Here is an 8,089-nt window from a genome sequence, read left to right on the forward strand (position 1 = left end):
ACGAGGAGTCCTGGAGGTGATCATTTGGCCCCACAGATCCCTGATCTCAGATCCTCCCGTCTGTCTGGGATCACATGAAGAGACAGAAGGATCCGCACAAGACTCATACACAGAAGATCTGGGGGAAGGTCTCCAAGATGGCACAACCTCCTGCCAAGATCCTCCATAACCTGTGTACAAGTGATGAGCAGAAGTGATGGAGGCAACAAGCAGTCACCAGATACTGATGATGGAGGCGACAGGTGGTCACCAGATACTGATGATGGAGGCGACAGGTGGTCACCAGATACTGATGATGGAGGCGACAGGTAGTCACCAGATACTGATGATGGAGGTGACGGGCGGTCACCAGATACTGATGATGGAAGTGACGGGTGGTCACCAGATACTGATGATGGAGGCGACTAGCAGTCACCAGATACTGATGATGGAGGCGACAAGCAGTCACCAGATGCTGATGATGGAGGCGACAAGCAGTCACCAGATACTGATGATGGAGGTGATGGGCGGTCACCAGATACTGATGATGGAGGTGATGGGTGGTCACCAGATACTGATGATGGAGGTGACGGCCTGTCACCAGATACTGATGATGGAGACGACAGGCGGTCACCAGATACTGATGATGGAGGTGACGGCCGGTCACCAGATACTGATGATGGAGACGACAGGCAGTCACCAGATACTGATGATGGAGGTGGCGGGTGGTCACCAGATACTGATGATGGAGGCAACGGGCGGTCAGCAGGTGCTGATGATAGAGGGGACGGGTAGTCACCAGATACTGATGATGGAGGAGACGGGTGGTCACCAGATACTGATGATGGAGGTGACGAGCGGTAACCAGATACTGATGATGGAGGTGATGGGCGGTCACCAGATACTGATGTTGGAGGTGATGGGCCGTCACCAGATACTGATGATGGAGGCAACAGGTGGTCACCAGATACTGATGATGGAGGCAACGGGCAGTCACCAGATAATGATGATGGAGGTGACAGGCGGTCACCAGATACTGATGGAGGCGACGGGTGGTCACCAGATACTGATGATGGAGGCAACGGGCAGTCACCAGATAATGATGATGGAGGTGACAGGCGGTCACCAGATACTGATGATGGAGGGGACGGGCAGTCACCAGATACTGATGATGGAGGTGATGGGCAGTCACCAGATACTGATGATGGAGGCAACGGGCGGTCACCAGATACTGATGATGGAGGCAACGGGCGGTCACCAGATAATGATGATGGAGGTGATGGGCAGTCACCAGATACTGATGATGGAGGCAACGGGCGGTCACCAGATACTGATGATGGAGGCAACGGGCGGTCACCAGATAATGATGATGGAGGTGATGGGCAGTCACCAGATACTGATGATGGAGGCAACGGGCGGTCACCAGATACTGATGATGAAGGCAACGGGCAGTCACCAGATAATGATGATGGAGGTGACGGGCGGTCACCAGATACTGATGATGGAGGCAACGGGCAGTCACCAGATAATGATGATGGAGGTGACGGGCGGTCACCAGATACTGATGGGTTTTACATTTCTCTTTTCTTCATTTACTTTGTATTTTTTTAATTGATAAAAATAAACTATTAACAATTCTATTTTTGGAAGCTTCTTACTCTGCAGCAGCACAGGTATATACTGTACACACAAACACACATTGTGTATATATACAGTGGGTACGGAAAGTATTCAGACCCCTTTAAATGTTTCACTCTTTGTTTCATTGCAGCCATTTGGTAAATTCTAAAAAGTTCATTTTTTTCCTAATTAAAGTCCACTCTACACCCCATCTTCACTGAAAAAAACAGAAATGTAGAGAGTTTTGCAAATTTAATAAAAAATAAAAACTGAAATATCACATGGTCATAAGTATTCAGACCCTTTGCTCAGACACTCATATTTAAGTCACATGCTGTCCATTTCCTTGTGATCCTCCTTGAGATGGCTCTACTCCTTCATTGGAGTCCAGCTGTGTTTATTTGAACTGATGGGACTTGATTTGGAAAGACACACACCTGTCTATATAAGACCTCACAGCTCACAGTGCATGTCAGACCAAATGAGAATCATGAGCTCAAAGGAACTGCCCAAGGAGCTCAGAGACAGAATTGTGGCAAGGCACAGATCTGGCCAAGGTTACAAAAGAATTTCTGCATTACTCAGGGTTCCTAAGAGCTCAGTGGCCTCCATAATCCTTAAATGGAAGAAGTTTCGGACCACCAGAAGTCTTCCTAGACCTGGCCATCCAGCCAAACTGAGCAATCGTGGGAGAAGAGCCTTGGTGAGAGAGGTAAAGAAGAACCCAAAGATCACTGTGGCTGAGCTCCAGAGATGCAGTAGGGAGATGGGAGAAAGTTCCACAAAGTCAACTATCACTGCAGCCCTCCACCAGTCGGGCCTTTATGGCAGAGTGGCCCGACGGAAGCCTCTCCTCAGTGCAAGACATATGAAAGCCTGCATAGAGTTTGCTCAAAAACACATGAATGATTCCCAGACTATGAGAAATAAGATTCTCTGGTCTGATGAGACGAAGATAGAACTTTTTGGTGATAATTCTAAGCGGTATGTGTGGAGAAAACGAGGCACTGCTCATCACCTGCCCAATACAATCCCAACAGTGAAACATGGTGGTGGCAGCATCATGCTATGGGGGTGTTTTTCAGCTGCAGGAACAGGACAACTGGTTGCAATTGAAAGAAACATGAATGCGGTCAAGTACAGAGATATCCTGGATGAAAACCTCTTCCAGAGTGCTCTGGACCTCAGACTTGGCCGAAGGTTCACCTTCCAACAAGACAATGACCCTGAGCACACAGCTAAAATAAGGAGTGGCTTCAGGACAACTCTGTGACCATTCTTGACTGGCCCAGCCAGAGCCCTGACCTAAACCCAATTGAGCATCTCTGGAGAGACCTGAAAATGGCTGTCCATCAACGTTCACCATCCAACCTGACGGAACTGGAGAGGATCTGCCAGGAAGACTGGCAGAGGATCCCCAAATCCAGGTGTGAAAAACTGGTTGCATCATTCCCTAGAAGACTCATGGCTGTACTAGCTCAAAAGGGGTCTACTCAATACTGAGCAAAGGGTCTGAATACTTATGACCATGTGAAATTTCAGGTTTTCTTTTTTAATAAATTTGCAAAAATTCCTACATTTCTGTTTTTTTTAGTCAAGATGGGGTGCAGAGTGGACTTTAATGAGAAAAAAATGTACTTCTTAGAATTTACCAAATGGCTGCAATGAAACAAAGAGTGAAAAATGTAAAGGGGTCTGAATACTTTCCGTACCCACTGTATATACACTGCTCAAAACAATAAAGGGAACACTCAAATAACACATCCTAGATCTGAATGAATGAAATCTTCTCATTGAATACTTTGTTCTGTATAAAGTTGAATGTGCTGACAACAAAATCACACAAAAATCATCGATGGAAATCAAATTTATTAACCAATGGAGGCCTGGATTTGGAGTCACCCCCAAAATTAAAGTGGAAAAACACACTACAGGCTGATCCAACTTTGACGTAATGTCCTTAAAACAAGTCAAAATGAGCCTCAGTATTGTGTGTGGCCTCCACGTGCCTGTATGACCTCCCTACAACGCCTGGGCATGCTCCTGATGAGGTTGAGGATGGTCTCCTGTGGGGTCTCCTCCCAGACCTGGACTAAAGCATCCGCCAACTCCTGGACAGTCTGTGGTGCAATGTGACGTTGGTGGATGGAGCGAGACATGATGCCCCAGATGTGCTTAATCGGATTCAGGTCTGGGGAACGGGCGGGCCAGTCCATAGCTTCAATAGCTTCATCTTGCAGGAACTGCTGACACACTCCAGCCACATGAGGTCTGGCATTGTCCTGCATTAGGAGGAACCCAGGGCCAACCGCACCAGCATATGGTCTCACAAGGGGTTGAGGATCTCATCTCGGTACCTAATGGCAGTCAGGCTACCTCTGGCGAGCACATGGAGGACTGTGCGGCCCTCCAAAGAAATGCCACCCCACACCATTACTGACCCATTGCCAAACCGGTCATGCTGAAGGATTTTGCAGGCAGCAGATCGCTCTCCACGGTGTCTCCAGACTCTTTCACGTCTGTCACATGTGCTCAGTGTGAACCTGCTTTCATCTGTGAAGAGCACAGGGCGCCAGTGGCCACTTTACCAATCCTGGTGTTCTGTGGCAAATGCCAACCGTCCTGCACGGTGTTGGGCTGTGAGCACAACCCCCATCTGTGGACGTCGGGCCCTCATACCACCCTCATGGAGTGACACATGCATATTTGTGGCCTGCTGGAGGTCATTTTGCAGGACTCTGTCAGTGCTCCTCCTGTTCCTCCTTGCACAAAGGTGGAGGTAGCGGTCCTGCTGCTGGGTTGTTGCCCTCCTACGGCCCCCTCCACGTCTCCTGGTGTACTGGCCTGTCTCCTAGTAGCGCCTCCAGCCTCTGGACACTACACTGACAGACACAGCAAAACTTCTTGTCACAGCTCGCATTGATGTGCCATCCTGTATGAGCTGCACTACCTGAGCAACTTCTGTGGGTTGTAGAGTCCGTCTCATGCTACCACGAGTGTGAAAGCACAACCAACATTCAAAAGTGACCAAAACATCAGCCAGAAAGCATTGGTACTGAGATGTGGTCTGTGGTCCCCACCTGCAGAACCACTCCTTTATTGAGGGGGTCTTGATAATTGCCAATAATTTCCATCTATCGTCTATTCCATTTGCACAGCAGCATGTGAAATTGATTGTCAATCAGTGTTGCTTCCTAAGTGGACAGTTTGATTTCACAGAAGTTTCATTTACTTGGAGTTATATTCTGTTGTATAAGTCTTCCCTTTATTTGTTTTTGAGCAGTGTATATATAATTGATCTAACACAATCTTCACAATATAGAACCCAAGGCCATGAGCAGCTGAACTGGCTTTTGGATAGGTTCTGCCCATGGTGGACGGCCCTGTATAAAGAGGTTGCTGCATTTTACCATTTGGCACATTTGGGGACATCACCAGCGAGGGTCTTTGGTCTGGGACCCTCATGCTCTTCTTCTGGCGGTCTTGACCAGGTATTAGTGTAATAGCAGCGGGTGTCAGTAGTGATCGCTGGGGGTGCGCATTAGGATGTAGAAGTAACTTATGGCGTCCTTGGGAATATTTTATTCCTTTCATCCTTAGTCATTCTTGAGCTTTCTTTTTATAGCTCCATCTTCTGAATATTTTCCCATTCCACTTCTTACACAGACGCCCCCTGCCTCCATTTCCAGCCCCCACTAATGAGTGCGTGACCGGTGAGAGACTCTTACATCTGGATATTTCCACAGAAGCGACATCAGCCGAGTGTGTTCTATCTTGTCTACTTTTTGTCATATTAATCTCAAGTGTTGTGTTGTCATCAGCGCGAGGAGGTGATTGTGTGGCGCTGCGGGGGGCCGTGGTACCCGCCTGCTGTGTCATGTCCGGCGCCTCATCAGCAGCTTTACCTGAGTGGTTTTGTATTTTCTTCCTTTAACAGTTCCATCTCCTTTGGTTTGTCAGAAGGTTTCCCTGAGAAGCAGCTGGAGACATTTTACGTTTGCTGCATTTCCTCTAGATTGCTTCCCTAAGGTCCTGAGAAGATATATAGGAGGCAAGGTAAACAATCAGCCCTAAAGCTGCCGTATACACTATGCGGCCTTCTGTGGCTATGGCCGTATACGCTATGTGGCCTTCTGTGGCTATGGCCGTATACGCTATGTGGCCTTCTGTGGCTATGGCCGTATACGCTATGTGGCCTTCTGTGGCTATGGCCGTATACGCTATGTGGCCTTCTGTGGCTATGGCCGTATACGCTATGTGGCCTTCTGTGGCTATGGCCGTATATGCTATGTGGCCTTCTGTGGCTATGGCCGTATACACTATGTGGCCTTCTGTGGCTATGGCCGTATACACTATGTGGCCTTCTGTGGCTATGGCCGTATACGCTATGTGGCCTTCTGTGGCTATGGCCGTATACACTATGTGGCCTTCTGTGGCTATGACCGTATACGCTATGTGGCCTTCTGTGGCTATGGCCGTATACGCTATGTGGCCTTCTGTGGCTATGGCCGTATATGCTATGAGGCCTTCTATGGCTATGGCCATATACACTATGTGGCCTTCTGTGGCTATGGCCGTATACGCTATGTGGCCTTCTGTGGCTATGGCCGTATATGCTATGTGGCCTTCTGTGGCTATGGCCGTATACACTATGTGGTCTTCTGTGGCTATGGCCGTATACGCTATGTGGCCTTCTGTGGCTATGGCCGTATACGCTATGTGGCCTTCTGTGGCTATGGCCGTATATGCTATGTGGCCTTCTGTGGCTATGGCCGTATACACTATGTGGCCTTCTGTGGCTATGGCCGTATACGCTATGTGGCCTTCTGTGGCTATGGCCGTATACACTATGTGGCCTTCTGTGGCTATGGCCGTATACACTATGTGGCCTTCTGTGGCTATGGCCGTATATGCTATGAGGCCTTCTGTGGCTATGGCCGTATACACTATGTGGCCTTCTGTGGCTATGGCCGTATACGCTATGTGGCCTTCTGTGGCTATGGCCGTATATGCTATGAGGCCTTCTGTGGCTATGGCCGTATACACTATGTGGCCTTCTGTGGCTATGGCCGTATACGCTATGTGGCCTTCTGTGGCTATGGCCGTATATGCTATGAGGCCTTCTGTGGCTATGGCCGTATACACTATGTGGCCTTCTGTGGCTATGGCCGTATACACTATGTGGCCTTCTGTGGCTATGGCCGTATACACTATGTGGCCTTCTGTGGCTATGGCCGTATACGCTATGTGGCCTTCTGTGGCTATGGCCGTATACGCTATGTGGCCTTCTGTGGCTGTGGCCGTATACGCTATGTGGCCTTCTGTGGCTATGGCCGTATACACTATGTGGCCTTCTGTGGCTATGGCCGTATACACTATGTGGTCTTCTGTGGCTATGGCCGTATACGCTATGTGGCCTTCTGTGGCTATGGCCGTATACACTATATGGTCTTCTGTGGCTATGGCCGTATACGCTATGTGGCCTTCTGTGGCTATGGCCGTATACGCTATGTGGCCTTCTGTGGCTATGGCCGTATACGCTATGTGGCCTTCTGTGGCTGTGGCCGTATACGCTATGTGGCCTTCTGTGGCTATGGCCGTATACACTATGTGGCCTTCTGTGGCTATGGCCGTATACACTATGTGGTCTTCTGTGGCTATGGCCGTATACGCTATGTGGCCTTCTGTGGCTATGGCCGTATACGCTATGCGGTCTTCTGTGGCTATGGCCGTATACTCTATGTGGCCTTCTGTGGCTATGGCCGTATACGCTATGTGGCCTTCTGTGGCTATGGCCGTATACGCTTTGCGGTCTTCTGTGGCTATGGCCGTATACGCTATGTGGCCTTCTGTGGCTATGGCCGTATATGCTATGTGGCCTTCTGTGGCTATGGCCGTATACGCTATGTGGCCTTCTGTGGCTATGGCCGTATACGCTATGAGGCCTTCTGTGGCTATGGCCGTATACACTATGTGGCCTTCTGTGGCTATGGCCGTATATGCTATGAGGCCTTCTGTGGCTATGGCCGTATACGCTATGTGGCCTTCTGTGGCTATGGCCGTATATGCTATGAGGCCTTCTGTGGCTATGGCCGTATACACTATGTGGCCTTCTGTGGCTATGGCCGTATACACTATGTGGCCTTCTGTGGCTATGGCCGTATACACTATGTGGCCTTCTGTGGCTATGGCCGTATACGCTATGTGGCCTTCTGTGGCTATGGCCGTATACACTATGTGGTCTTCTGTGGCTATGGCCGTATACGCTATGTGGCCTTCTGTGGCTATGGCCGTATACACTATGTGGTCTTCTGTGGCTATGGCCGTATACGCTATGTGGCCTTCTGTGGCTATGGCCGTATACGCTATGCGGTCTTCTGTGGCTATGGCCGTATACTCTATGTGGCCTTCTGTGGCTATGGCCGTATATGCTATGTGGTCTACTGTGGCTATGGCCGTATACACTATGTGGCCTTCTGTGGCTATGGCC

The sequence above is a fragment of the Phyllobates terribilis genome, unplaced genomic scaffold, assembly GCF_046119375.1.
Source record: "Phyllobates terribilis strain yellow unplaced genomic scaffold, ASM4611937v1 Scaffold_8__6_contigs__length_399053987, whole genome shotgun sequence".
NCBI classification, from domain to species: Eukaryota; Metazoa; Chordata; class Amphibia; order Anura; family Dendrobatidae; genus Phyllobates; species Phyllobates terribilis.